The following is a 15,737-nucleotide window of genomic DNA, read 5'->3' as shown; positions in this document are numbered from 1 at the left end:
TAATTTCTCGCTCTTCTGGTTGTTCCTTTTTTTAATCTCAAATATTAAACTTACTCAAATCAAAAATTTCGGATGCACATTGTAAATGAAAATTATCGTAAGATCCGAAAAATTTATATTTTAATTTAGTCTTTATATAACTGTTTTCTTATATTTTAATTTCTTCCATTCAAGGCTGTAAATGAAATGAATTAGTGACAAATTATTCAAATTTAGTTCGTTAAATTATTGAATAAGCTCATTTATTCAATTAAATAAAAAAATTTGAACTTAAAATTAAACTCAATTATCTATGAGTCAAGTTTAAACTTTGTAAGTTTAACATTAATAGCTTGCTATTGGCTTGTTTATATACACAGATAATTATAATTTTATTTATATATTTACTTAAAATTTATATTATTATATTTATTGTTATATTGTGTATAATTTATGTAATTTTAATTTTCAAGAGTAGCATTATAAATAAATGATCTTAATTTCTTTTATAAAAATATACTATTTTTATAATAAAACTTATTTTTAACCTAAGTCATATTTGTACAGTTAAAATTATATTATATCACCATTTTATTCTACTTTTAAAGAGAAAATATTCATATAAATCTTGCGCATTTAAGTAGGTGAGTCAAGCTTAGCGTTGTTTTTATATTTTCACGAATCAAATTTAACTTTTAATACTCGACTTTTCTTAATTTATTTACACTCTTATTTTCATAGTTAAAGATTAAAATATAACAAAATATTTATGTGAAGACCAAAATATAAATTTTTTAAGTATATAAACTAATTTATAAATAAAGTGTCAACTACAAAGATTAAATGTATATTTTAATAAAAAAAAAAGTTACAATAGTTTAAAATTAATAAATTTAAATGTTAAGGGCTAAATTTTCTAAGTATGAATAAAAATAATAGAATAAGAAGTCCTTCATTAAGATTTTTTTTCTTTTTAAATTTTTTGGGGAACTGAATTTTTTTAAATAATATTGGTTTGGTAGAAATAAAATACATATAATGTGTAACACCCTTATTTTATTTTATTTATTTTTATTCTTTATTATTGCACTTTGTTTTCAAAATGAAAGTTTTTATTTTTGAAAGTGCAGTATTTCGAAGAGATTGAGTCACCAACAATCATCATAGCAGAGCACATACAACAAATCAATCATCTTTACAAATATTTGTAGCATACATTTTCACACTAATTTATGTCATATTACATATATCATATCACATCAATTGTCAGGCCTGTGATTTATTATTGAGTAATCTATAATATTTTATATTTGTTAAATGTTAATTAAAGGATTAATTGGTATTGGAATAGATTTAGATGGAGTTTAAAAAAAAAAATTGAACAGTACCGTATGAACAGTGTCAATGAACAGTAAAACCGCGTATGAACAGTAAAAACCGCGTATGTACAGTGACTGCTGACGTCATGGCTGACGTCACATACGCGTACAGTGCGTGTACAGTACACGTGCACAGTATTTTTCGGCGTGAATAGTTCCCTGAACAGTGTTTCTGGTGTGAATAGTAAGGTGGTGAACAGTGTTTCCGGCGGTGAACAGTAAATTTCAAAAAATTTCTATAAAAAGGGGGCTTCACACAAAATTTTCATTTCTTCATTCCTCTTCAAGGTTCTCAAAGGTTCTAAGGCCGTATACTACCATTTTCTCTCATACTAAACCCTCATAAACTTAAATTTCTCGTCAGATATAAGATTATACGTCTATTCTGAAGGATTTGAAGTAATTTTCTTTAAGTTTGAAGCTAGATTTACCGTTCGTTTCTCTTCTCCTCCTCTTTCTCATAGAAGTTCATGGTGTTTTTAGGAGAAACTTTGTTCTAAAGCCGAATCTTGCATTAAAACAAGTAATATTCGGTAGATCTAGTGTAAATCATCTTTCTGAGGTAAGGGGAGTTTACTTTAACCTATGAACTACGTTTTGAACGGTTTAATATGCTATTTCAAGATGTTTTGATATGATTTTGTTAGATCTTTTGAATAAAAGTTATTTTCTAAGTTGTAACTGCTGTTAATTGATTTAAAATGCTGAGATTTTGGCTGATCTATTATAAACTTGCCTTAGCTGAACTGTTAAAATAATTTTGGCGGTGTGCATCATGCTGAGATATATGTTTTGCATCATTATAGAGCCGAGTTACATGTTTAGGTGGGTAGACGTGTAATGGTAAGTTCATGCTGAGCTGCTGTGCTGTGCTGTCTGGATCCAGATACCGGAATGGGTCACTCCGGACCGGCTCAGTTCCTTCTGGATTACTTAGGCTATGAAACCAGTTGGAAACCGTTTTCATGTTGTGCATTAGATGGGCTGGAAATGCATGGAGCTATTGCTGTGAGAAATATTTTGCTCTATATACATGATTTTATTTTATTTTTGTAAGCTCACCCTTGCATTTCTTTCTATGTCGTTGTGTGTGTGTACTGCGATGATCGTACGGTGGTACGTGAGCAGATGTAGCAGGTGTTGCATCTACTTCACAGGCTGAGGGGCCAGTGAAGAAATGTTAGAAGCTGGGGTCAAGTAATATTGCATCAAAGTCCTTTTTCCCTTATATTTTGAGACCTCATGTAGAGGGAGCTACGTAGTATAATTTTGGGTATTTTGAATATTATGAACTAAATGTAATATTGTGTTATTTTATTGGATATTTGTTGTAAGAAAACTTTGTTTTATTTTGAATGAGAAGAGAATTTCATACTTATATTCTCTATTATTTATTTATCTTAAATAAGTTTGTGATGTAGAAACAATGTTCTCGGTTCCTTATAAAAGGGCTCGTGACATCAATCAATATGTTACAATACATGTGTCCTAATCAAACACGTCGATGTATTACAACACATATATCATAACATCAATCGATATGTTACAACATATATATTATGATCATACAATTTCTATACTATTTCATATCTATCATCACTTTACAATCATTGGCCCTATGATCCCTTGAGGACTTCATAGTATAGATAGTTGTTGGTTAGCCACTGCATATAGATACAATGTGTGCCAACCCTGTAATATTCTTGTTTTTATATTTATTATTTTAGTATTAAATGTTGGTTGTATGTGTGAAGTTATTTGAATTTTAGAGAATTCAAATGATGTAAGTTGCAGGATATCTCGCTGTGGTGAGAAAGAGCGTCCAGAATCAAGCTCTCTAACACTCCGCTGTAGCAAGAAACTCTCGCTATAGTGAGAATCATAAACAGCAAAGGAAAATTTTGCCTGATTTTTTTCACCACAGCGAGAGAAGGACTCGCTGTAGCAAGAATATTGCGTGTTTACTATCATTTGTAAGAGTAATTACTTTTGCCGCTTATATATATATATATATATATCACTATATATATATATATATATATATATATATATATATCACTCTCTCATTCACTTTACCCCTAACTCTCTGAACACTCTCATTCTTGCTCTCAAATCTCTCTTCACACTTTTCCTGATTTACAACATGTTTTGAATTATTTTCAAAATAGATAGCATGATTGGACGCAACAACTCTGGTGGTATGAGTAGACAATAAAATTTAGAACTCTAGAGCTGACACAATATCTTATAAAGAAACCGTTAATTGTCTTTGAATTAAGCTTCTTTATTTCTCCATTATAGAGCCTAGCTTTAGATTTACTACCCCAAACATGAAAATGCTTCAGAGTAGGCCTTCTCCTTATCATAAGTTCATATGGAGTCTTTGAAATAGACTTACTAGGCATATGATTTAAAATGTAGGTAGTTATCTTCAATATGGAGTCTTTGCACGACTCTATAGATTTCTTTTAAGACGTGGCTCGTATAAGCGAGACTGAGTGTTTTGGACTAGGCATTCCAGAGCATTCTTCCTCAACCGAGCTGAGTCTCACTCAAGTGATATCGGATAATGTCGTCACAATTGTCATCTTGCCCAAGTGAGGAAGCACAAGGTAGATGGAGAGCTCTTTGGACCTATTCTCACTCAGGTGAGAATGCCACTCGCTCAAGCAAGAATATCAGTGAAAAACCATTTTCTGATGTTTTTGCCCAGGCAAGAGAGGACCTTGCTCAAGCCAGAGTCTACTCGCTCAAGCAAGAATTTGCGAGTTTTCAAGGGTATTTAAGAGATTTCCATCCTAAAAACTTGTATTACAATCCAAGTCATCTTTTCCTCATTTTCTCTCTGATCTCTCATCTTCCTTCCTTAAAGAAACCACCCTTAAATTCTGAGCCTTCTTTAAATAAGGACTTAGACTTTCGTTCTGATCGAATCCAAATAAGTTTTTTCATAGCACATTTCTTCTATCTCTATTCTATTCTATCTGTTTTCTATTTTCTCAAAAGTGCTCTCTCTCTTGTGATATCTAGGAAGAAATTAGTCCCTTGGACAATATCCTTCACAAATTTTCTTCCAAATCTTCATTTTGAGGTAATGAGAGCTTTATCTCATCATTAGAATATAGTGAATATTTTGGGCTCCTGAGAGTATTGTTATGTAGTTCTTGCTTGTAAATATATGTTTGAATGATATTTAAGTGTTGTGAAATTTGATTATGCATATTTGATTGGCTTTGGGTGATTGTATTATATTTTAGTCATATATGTGCAATATAGACTTAGTTTGAAAGTGTCTTACTTAGACATGATCTTTTTAGCTGAATAATGAGAATGAAATGAAAAGCATATGATGAGTAAAATGTGATTAAGGAATTAGTGTGAATAATTACAGAGATACATTGAGAGTATAGAGTTTTGAGACAATTTTAAAAATCTGAGAAAAATATAGGGTGGTGAATGACATTCGCGTGTGTGTATATAATCTATCTGAAAGTGAATGCATTACATGGCCTCACACTTGTTTCCTAACTAGACTCTTGACGATACCTTTGTTAAGGGATCTGCTATTGTATACATTGTATCCGTGTACATGGGCTAACTGATGACTATTTACCTATCAGTGTAGACCTAATGAAGTGCTAGAGACATCAAATATCTATGATTACAATGCATGAGAAAGTGCGTACTTGAGAGAAAGTTTAATGATTTTGCGGTCAGACATGTATAAATTAGTATAAATTACTAATGTATTGACTTGGTTCAATGTTGTGATGCATGAATTGATGATTAATGAAGGTTTATGTAATGGTAACTGTTGACATGTTAATCATTATGTCGATGTTATGAATAAGTCTAATTGATTATGTTTTTGTGGTGAGGAAAGAACTCATCCTTAGAAATATTTTCAGGAAAAAAGGATGACAAACCCTGAGAGACCCATTAGGTTGTCAGAGTGGCTAGTAACTAGTAGACTTAATTATGTATTTAGGGAGTGATAACAGTTCTGCCATTGTAAATTTGTTGTAAATAGTAATAGTGGATCTGGTGATGTATTCACTCTTGAGATGACAATAGGGTATAATACACCTTTTAATTACCCTATTAGTGGTAGGATTCACTACATACTTAGCTTGTACATATACAAAGGTATGATATGTGATAAATCCACATTTTACTATATTTTTAGCATAGTTTTTGTTAATAAATAAGTGGTAAAGTACTCAATAAACTTGAAAATACTATAAAAATTGTATTAATATTCTTAATTGTGTAGTTAGTTTGGAATCTTGGATTTTATTTTAATTTTAGAGAAAATTGGCTTAAAAAGAATTAATTTTTCTGCAGAAGCTTTGGTTGAGACTTTGAAGTTTATATTCAAGAGAAGAAAGTTGATGAATTCAGCTTAAAAGATCAAGAATCAAGTGTTATGTATTGGGCGTAGCCACTTTGGGGACATAGAGTTAACACTTTGAAGAAGAAAATTTATGAAGATCAAGTGCGTAGCAATTCCAAGTGTTGAAAGTTAACACTCTAGCAATAAAATTCATGAAGGGCTTGTGCGTTAACACTATGACTGCTAAGAGTGATAATGCCCAAGGCTAATTTGCCAAGGAACCATGCACGTTAACACTTCGGCACTGAGAGTAACCATGCGCAGCTACGTGTTAACACTTTGGCCATTGAAAGTGAACACGCATAAGGCAAAAGCTCTGAAAACACATGCACGTGGAAACTTTGGTCACTGAAAGTGTCCACGCAAAATAACAGAATTTTGAAAATCACTTTTAAAGCGTCAACTTTGGACGATTTGAATTCCCACCTCAGCTATAGAAGCTTCTAGAAGACTTTTCATGTTATAATTCTCAAAGATTAAATTGAATAAGTGAAAAAGCTAGAAAAAAGAATATAAATAGAAGTTAAAAGTTTAGATTAGGTACTTTTATTCATTTTTGTTATTTTTTACTTTGTAACTATTTTAACTTCCAAGGGAAGTCAGAGAGAGGGATTGAGAATGACTTTCAAGCTTCATTGCTAGAGGAATCAGGGTGAAGATTGGGTCTTAGAAGATGTTCTTCTGCTTCTTGTCTTCTTCTTCCTTTGCTTCTCCTTCTTCCATTGTAATGTTGTTATAAACCTTTTTGGTTAGGGATCTATGGATTCAGATTTGATATTGTGATGTAATTTTAGATTTGGATCTTGAGATTTTAATTGAATTGAGTATATGATTCTGTTCTTAATGCAGTTGTAAACTAATCCTTCTTTCAATTGAATTTAGAGGTATCTGCATCAATGGAAATTGAGTTTATTTCTTAAATCTAAATCATATGTCTATGTTATTGAAATCTTAGGAATAAGTATCATGATCTAGTAATCCTATAATTTCCAAAACTTAATGCAATATTTGATTAAATTTTACCTAAGGAATTAGGGAGGTTTAGTTAGGTATTAGGATCAATGAGGCAAGGAATTGTCCTTTGGTTAAAGAAGTAAAATTGATTATCAATCAATTAAAATTCTCAAGAGTCCAGAACATGATTATATTGCAATTGAAAATCTGGTGAAATGATTCCTAACTATTTTCCACATAGCATTTTCAATCTAAAATTCGTATTTTGTTTTACAGCATTTTATTACCTTTTATTGTTCTTATTTTTCATCTTTTTACATATTACAAATCTTCCAAATGAATTGTGTGGCTCAACTAATTGTTAAATTGTGAAGTGGTAAATGAAAATAAGATCCTTGTGGACAATACTTGGGACTCGTATTGATTTCTAAAATTTTATTACTTGCTACAACTACCTAGTACACTTGCTAGTTAGTAGTTCTCTAATTACCAAGTTTTTGGAGCGCTGCCGAGCTTCTTCAATTTTCAATATCATTAGTAACAAGAAGACAACTAGATTGAGCTATTTGTTTTCTATTTTCTTTTTAAAAATTCTCTTTTTATCAATTTGAATTCGTATTACATTTCTGCTAGTTTTTCTGTATATCTTTGCTTTCCAGTTCTATATAAATTCTGTATCATTGTATTTTTTGTAGTTACATGTTTAGATATTAGTTTTCTTTCTTAATTTCTTGTAGGATATTTTGCTAGTAATTTTTCTGCACTATACTATTCTGTATTCTGATCATTTTTCAAGTTTTTTTTTGCTATGTTTAGTTTTTCTTTTTGTTATATTCGTGAAAAAATAAAAACAAAACTGCTCTTGTGTATGATTTGGACATAGACAGAACATTGAGAAGGCTGAGAAACGAATTAAGAGCAGGAAATTCAGCAAGCAAAGAGCAAGAATTGGAATATACTCCATATACTCCTAAATCGGAAGAACTTCAAATTCCTTCTCCTACACCACCAACACTTCAAGAGAAGATAATGGCTGAACAAAATATGATGAGAACTTTACGGGATTATGCAATACCTAACATACAGGGATACAACTCCTTTATAGTCAGAACTACCATACAAGCCAACTATTTTAAAATAAAAGCAGCTTTACTTCATTTAGTTTAGCAAGATCAATTTTCTAGTTTAATTTCGGATGACCCTAACTTACATATCTCTAACTTTTTGCAGCTTTGTGGCACAATAAGGATGAACAGAATCAGCGAGGATGCATTTAGATTGAGACTATTTCCATTTTCCTTAAGAGATAAAGCAAAGAGCTGGTTGCAATATCAACCACAAGGAAGCATAACCACTTAGGCAGACCTTGTCAATAAATTCCTTACTAAGTATTTTCCACCATCTAAAGTTGCCAAATTAAGAGGAGAGATCGCATCATTTGTGCACAAGAAGGAGAATCTTTATATGAAGCTTGGGAAAGATATAAAGAGCTATTGAGGAAGTGTCTACAACATTGCATGCCGGAATAGATGCAGCTGGAAACTTTTTATAATGGAATGAGTCCAGCCACTAGAACTATGATTGATGTAGCTGCAGGAGGATCATTGAATACTAAATCATTGGAGGAAGCTCAGCGGATTATAAAAATGATGGCTTTATCTATGTATCAAAATTCTAATTCAAGACACTCTACAAGGAGTGGAGGATATGAAGTTAAAATTCTTGAGACTTTACTTGCTCAAAACCAGCTGCAAAACCAAGTGTTCTCGGAGTAAATTGCTACACTAACTCAACGAATAAGCAATTTACATGCTGCTCCAATTCAGAACATACAACTTATTTGTGATTTTTGTGGAGGAAATCATGCTAATGGTGCATGTGATTCACCTATAAATGAACCTTAAGAGCAAACTAATTATATGAAAATTTTTCAAAGACAACAACTTTCATTCCCACCTAGTTTTCTGTAATCTAATAGCAGAAACTAGTAGTATTATAATTGAAATTCTCAAAATTCTGCTGTAAAGAATTCTAATTCTGCTTTATCTTTTTCTGGTGCAGGTCCAGCAGCATAACAATCCTATTTTCAAGGGAATCCAATCACTCAACATCAAAGGAATCAAAAATTCTCTAAGCCTATGACTGAAAGGTTGAATGAAATGGAGGAAACCATGCTGCAATTTATGAAAGTAACCCAAACAAGCTTTAAGAATAAAGAATCTTCCATGAAAAAGCTTGAAACTCAAATTAGACAGCTGGCTGAACAATTATCCAACAGAGAAGTAGTGAGATTTCCTAGCGATACAGTTGTTAATCCAAAAGAGCAATGTCAAGCTGTAATGACTAGTAGTGGGGCTATTGTGGGGAGACCCAAACCTGCCAAAAAGAGAGGAAATAATTCTGCTGCAGAGGAGAAGTTGAAATCTAACTTGGATGAAGAAAAATTTACTTTGCTGAAAAGAGAAAATTCAGAAAAAGAAAGTTCACCAAGGGCTGTAAGAAAGACAAAGAGGCAAATACTTGAGGAAGCAAATAAGTTTATTGATGAGGAGAAATACAAGAGACTACCCTACCCTCAAAGAATGCCAAATCCAAAACAATTCAAGAGGTTTCTAGAAGTCTTTAAGAAACTTCAAATAAATATTCCTTTTGCTGAAGCACTTGAGCAAATGCCTTCTTATGCTAAATTCATAAAGGACTTGTTATCTAAGAAGAGAAAGCTTGAGAATGATAAAACAGTCCATTTGACTGAAGAATGCAGTGCTATTTTGCAAAGGATCCAGGTTCTTTTAGCATTCCATGTTCCATTGGAAATTATACCGTGGGGAAAGCTTTATGTTATCTTGGGGCCAGCATTAATCTCATGCGTCTTGCTATCATGAAGAGATTTGGAATAGAGGAAGTCAAGCCTACTAGCATAACTTTACAACTTGCAGACAGATCTTACACATATCCTTATGGTATTTTAGAGGATTTGCTAGTTAAGATTGACAAATTTATTTTTCCTGCAGATTTTGTAATTTTGGACATGGAAGTGGATGCCGACATTCCTTTGATTTTGCGCAGACCATTCTTAGCTACCGAGAGACCTTTAATTGATGTTCAAAAAGGAGAGCTTATGTTGAGAGTCCAGGATGAGAAGGTTATTTTCAATGTATTTAAGGCACTCAAACATCATAATGATGATGTTACTTGAGGGTTGATATTCTAGACTTTATTATTTTTCTTTATTTTATTGATAATGCTGATGAGACTTCATTGTTAAGGAAAACAATAGTTGCAGGAAATCATTCTGCTACTGTAAAAAAAGAAGAACACTTGAGAGAATATGTGCAGCAATTGGACACCTTGCCAATTGCTCCTTTTTCAAAAAATCCAGCAAAGGAAGAACTGAAAAATGAAATAAAAGAAGAGAAGATTGAGAAACTGGAGCTGAAACAGTTGCCTTCTCACTTGAGATATTCTTTCTTAGACTAAAAACATGAAAATCTAGTGATTATTAGCAATGATCTCAAGGGAGAAGAAGAAGAGAAATTGTTGAGAATTTTAAGAGCTCACAAGTCAGCAATTGGTTGACATATTTTAGATTTAAAAGGGATAAATTCAGCTTTTTATAAGCATCAAATTCTATTTGAGGAGCATTTTAAACCAATAGTATAGCCACAAAGAAGATTAAATCCAATCATGAAAGAAGTGGTAAGAAAAGAAGTGATGAAGCTGCTAGATGTAAGGATTATTTACCTAATTTCGGACAGTCAATGGGTTAGTCTAGTCCAAGTTGTCCCTAAGAAAGTAGGGATGATTGTTGTGCCTAATGAAAAGAATGAATTAATTCCCATTAGGACTGTCATGGGCTGGCACATGTATATTGATTATAGAAAATTAAATGATGCAACCAGAAAGGATCACTTTCCATTGCCATTTGCTGATCAAATGTTGGAAAGGCTAGCTAGACATGCATTTTATTGTTTTCTTGATGGATATTCTGCCTACAATCAAATAGCGGTGGACTCTATGGATCAAGAGAAGACTACATTTACATGTCCATTTGGAGTTTTTGCATATAAAAGAATGCCATTTAGATTGTGCAACGCTCCCACTTCCTTTCAAAGTATGTGCTGTCTATTTTTTCTGATTTAGTAGAGAAAATTATTGAAGTGGTTATTGATGATTTCTCTGTTTTTGGTAATTATTTTGATGATTGTTTAGCTAATTTGTCCATTATTTTGTAGATATGTCAAGATACTAACCTTGTTTTGAATTGGGAAAAGTGTCATTTCATGGTCCAAGAGCAAATTGTCCTTGGCCATAGAATTTCAGAAAAAGGAATGGACATGGATCAAGCAAAAATAGAAGTTATTAGTGCCTTCACCAATTAATGTTAAGGGAGTTAGGAGTTTCTTAGGTCATGCAGGCTTTTATAGGAGGTTTATTAAAGATTTTTCAAAAATTGCAAAACCTCTGAGTGATTTACTTGTTAAAGATGCTGACTTTGTATTTGATGATTCTTGTTTGCATGCATTTTCTATTTTGAAAGAGAAACTTATCTTTGCACCTATTCTTGCAAAACCTGATTGGAATTTACCTTTTGAATTAATGTGTGATGAAAGTGATAGTGCAGTAGGTGCTGTTCTAGGATAGAGAAAAGATAGGAAATTACATGTCATTTATTATTCTAGCAAAGTCTTAAATTCTGTACAAGTAAATTACACAACTAGTGAGAAGGAACTCCTTGCCATTGTGTTTGCTTTTGATAAATTTAGATCATATTTGATGGGATTAAAAGTCATAGTCTATACTGACCATTCTGCACTTAAATATTTGTTGTTCAAACAGGATGCCAAGTCAAGATTGTTGAGATGAATTTTTCTATTGCAGAAGTTTGAATTGAAAATTAGAGATAGAAAGAAAAAGCAAAATAAGGTAGCTAACCATCTGTTCAGACTTCCATTGTACAATTTAACCTCTAATTCATTAGACATTAATGAAGAATTTCCAAATGAAAGACTATTTGCTGTAGAAGATCTGCCTTGGTTTACTAATATTACAAACTTTAAGGCCACTTAACTCATTCCAAAGAGATTTACTTGGCAGTAAAGAAAGAAATTTCTACTTGATAGCAAATTTTATGTGCGGGAAGACCCTTATTTGTTCAAAATTGGGGTGGATGGTCTACTTAGGTGTATCCCACAAAGTGAACAAGCTGAGATATTGTGGCATTGTCATAATTCAGACTATGAAGGCCACCATGGGAGTTCAAGAACTGCTACAAAAGTCTTGCAAGCAGGATTTTTCTAGGCTAAACTCTTTAAAGATGCCAAGAACTATGTTGAGAACTGTGATAAGTGCCAAAGGATGGGCAACATCTCTAGGAAACATGAGTTGCCATTGACAAACATTTTGGAAGTGGAATTATTTGATGTATGGGGATTGACTTCATGGGACCCTTTCCCACATCTTTCTCTCATGAATACATTCTTATGGCAGTTAATTATGCTTCTAAGTGGGTGGAAGTCATTCCAACAAGGACAAATGAAGCCAAGGTGGTAATTTCTTTTATAAGAAGGAATATCTTTGCTAGATTTGGAGTACTCAGATTTTTAATAAGTGGTGGAGGTGCTAATTTATGCAATAAACATCTTGAATCAGTCTCAGCAAAGTATGGTGTAAAACACAAGATTGCTACTCCTTACCATCCATAAACAAGTGGACAAGTTGAAGTGTCAAATAGAGAAATTAAACATATTTTGGAAAAAGTGGTGAATAATTCAAGGAAGGATTGGTCAAAGAAGTTAGATGACTTTTTGTGGGCATATAGAATTGCCTTTAAGACTCCAACTGGTATGTCACCTTACAAATTAGTCTTTGGAAAGGCATGTCATTTACCTTTGGAGTTGGAACATAAAGCACATTGGGCCACTAAGTGGTTTAATTTTGACTTAGCTAGTGCTGGAAAAAAGAGGACTTTACAGCTATATAAGCTGGAAGAATTCAGGTAGCAGGCCTATGAAAATGCCAAATTGTATAAGGAAAGAACCAAGAGGATCCATAATAAGTTCATTTTGAAAAAAGAGTTCAAAACTGGACAAGTTTTATTGTTTAATTCAAGACTGAAATTATTTCCAGGGAAGCTCAGATTAAGATGGTCTGGACCTTTTCTAATCAAAGAAGTATCTTTCTTTGGAGCAATTTTAATTGAGGATCAAAAGACAGACAGAGAGTTCAAAGTCAATGGCCAAAGGTTGAAAGTTTATCATGGAGAGCCATTCACAAAGAACATCTCTTGTGTTAAGTTGTTTCTCTTGAATGAGAAACATAAGGCATTAAGCTAGTGACGTTAAAAGAGTGCTTGTGTGAGGCAACTCACATTTCTAACCCTTTACTCTTGCTAGAATCTAGTTGAGGAATTTTTACTTGTAGTTATTTTTGAATTTTAAAATTCTGCATTTTTTGAATTTTTTAGTTTGGATACAATGGATAATTCTGATTTTACATAGTGATAATGAACTGCAATTTGGATTTTGATATTTGCAGGCTTTAGCTTAAGCAAGAACAAAGTGACGAAGATGTGTTTTGAGTGATGTTAATCAAATGAGTAATTACTTTGAGGAAGAAGAGTTGAGGTGCAAAGGCTGTTTTCTGAGTTTGATCATTTAAGTGGACACTTTAAGTGCATAAAATGTCTACGCAGAAGTCCATTACTTTTGAATTTTGCAGCGAAGCTTGTACGTTAACACTCTCATTACGCGCAATTGATTTACACTAGGCGTTACCACTCTCGGGAGAAAAACTTGACACGCGCAATTGCACGTTGTCACTCTGGTTGCTCAGAGTGAACACGCACAAAGGTTTTGAAGGAATCCCTGTAGTGGACTTTGCGCGTGGACACTCTCACTACATAGAGTGTTAACACACACAAATATACTTTGTGCATTAATACTCTGGTTGCTCACAGTGAACACGCGCATCTAAATGAAGCTTTTGCATGGCTACTCTCGCTACTGATAGTGAACACTGCGCAGAACAGAAATTTTAAGTCTCAACTTCAATCACTTGAATTAATCATGTGAATGGAACACTTCATTTTAAGTGGTAACTCTATTTGCATAGAGTAAGTACACATATTATATTTCATTACATTTTTTTTTCAGACTGCTTACTTTCCCTAATTAAAGTGATTACTTGCTCTGCGTATCTATTTAAACCCTTCAGAGTAACAACGCACTGTTTCAAACCCTAAAACTCCAAAACCCTAACTTTTAATCTTCACTTTCTTGCTCACTGCTGATCACATTCTTGTTGATTATCTATTTTACCATCATCTGCGAGTGAGACTACATTATTTCTACACTACAATTCCAGGTAATTCTTCCTCCAATTTTAAATTTTCTGATTAGGGTTCTTAAAAGTGTAAATTGGGAAAAATTTGGAAAATGGAAATTAAGGGAAAATTTTTCGAATTTGATGGTTTGAATGTATGATTGAAGGTTGATAGAGTTAATTCTATGCTAAAATTGTCAATTTTAATTGAGATTTGACACTGCAATAGGGTTTTTAGTATGAACATGTTGCTGTGTTTTATGCTTGCATATGGGACTTGATTTCTGAGCAATTTATTGTGAGATTCATGCATTGTAACTTTGAAAATTGCTTGAAATATGTCCTGTATAATTCTGAAATAATTTTTGATAGATTAATTGTGTAGAAAAGATTTTCAAAGTGAATCTTATAAGTACTAATGTGGTGTTGTGATTACTTGATCATGACATTCTAGATCATTATTTTGCTGCATTACATTGATTGGCTCTGAATTTCACATTTACCATTGAGTTTTGATTCTGCACATGATTGATCATATTATTCTGCATTTAGCACATTGCACATGAAAATTAGGAGTTGAGTTGAGCATGAAAATTCACTCTGCACTTGAACATAACTAGATATTGATGAATTTTACATGAATTATAACTTGTTGATGGTTCACACAATTTTTAGAGAGCATATTCTCTGTGTTTTGAGTTAGAAAAAGTGCTGTAATTGTTGAAATATTTCCTGCGCATTTGGAGAAATTCTAAACTAATTCTTCCTTTGTTTAAATTGTGATTTTAGTATAGAAAATGGTAAGCACACCAAGGGGAACTCCAAGGACTAAAAGGGGAAGATTTTCAGCTGGTCCTTCTTCAAGAACTATTCCTAACCATGACCTAAGATTTAGAAGCATTGCACATGAAAATTATTTCAAAGCCAACATCTTGAGGAGGAAGATTGTGCATGATTGAAATTTTGATTTGAAAGAGGGAGAACATCCTAAATTTTTTGAACAAATTTAGAAAAGAGGCTGGGAGATTTTCACATCTATTGCTGGGAAAAGGTTCAAGGATATTACTCAAGAATTTTATGCCAATGCTATTAGGACCAAAGGAGAACATGTACTTTACAATCACACTGCTGTTCGAGCCACTGTGGTGAACTTTTCTACTGAGAACATCAACAAAGTTCTGAAGATTGATGTTGAGAAGGAAGAAGGACAACAAGATTTCTCAAATTTTGGGAAATGTATGGATAAGGATTACATTGAAATCCTTCACAAAATTGGCAGACCTGGAACTACATGGGAAATGAGTGCAAGAGATAAAGTTAAAAACATCTCTATACCAAAGAATATTTTGACCAAAAACCTGTTGCCCTTTGCAAAAGTATGGAGTATTGTCATACTTAGTTCATTCATGCCGGTGATGCACAGCTCAACCATTGCTGTTAAGAGAGTTGAGCTCATTTTTGTCATTGTTAGTGACTTCTACATTAATTTTGTGACGATGTGGGAGTTAATTCAACCATTGCTGTGGGAGAAGTAATCAACAACAACATCAAGGTAGTTCTGAAAACAAAGAGAGATTCTTTAACTTTTCCAAGATTAATCACTTTACTTTGTGACGATGCAAGAGTTAATTTTGGAGAGTTCAAAGAGGAGATAAAGGCCTCTCCACCCATTACAACACCTATGATCAAGGAGATCTATGCCACAACCACAA

General features: G+C 32.9%; 1 non-coding gene across 1 annotated transcript; it reads right to left on the bottom strand.

The window, feature by feature from the left end:
• Positions 1 to 8,118: 8,118 nt before the first annotated feature.
• Positions 8,119 to 8,224, bottom strand: LOC113856707. Its single transcript, XR_003502940.1, has one exon. It is a non-coding gene; the product is annotated as a small nucleolar RNA R71 (small nucleolar RNA).
• Positions 8,225 to 15,737: the final 7,513 nt, after the last annotated feature.

This window comes from Abrus precatorius, unplaced genomic scaffold (assembly GCF_003935025.1).
Source record: "Abrus precatorius isolate BTA unplaced genomic scaffold, Abrus_2018 Scaffold11, whole genome shotgun sequence".
NCBI lineage: Eukaryota > Viridiplantae > Streptophyta > Magnoliopsida > Fabales > Fabaceae > Abrus > Abrus precatorius.
This window is presented reverse-complemented; position numbering and strand designations above follow the sequence as displayed.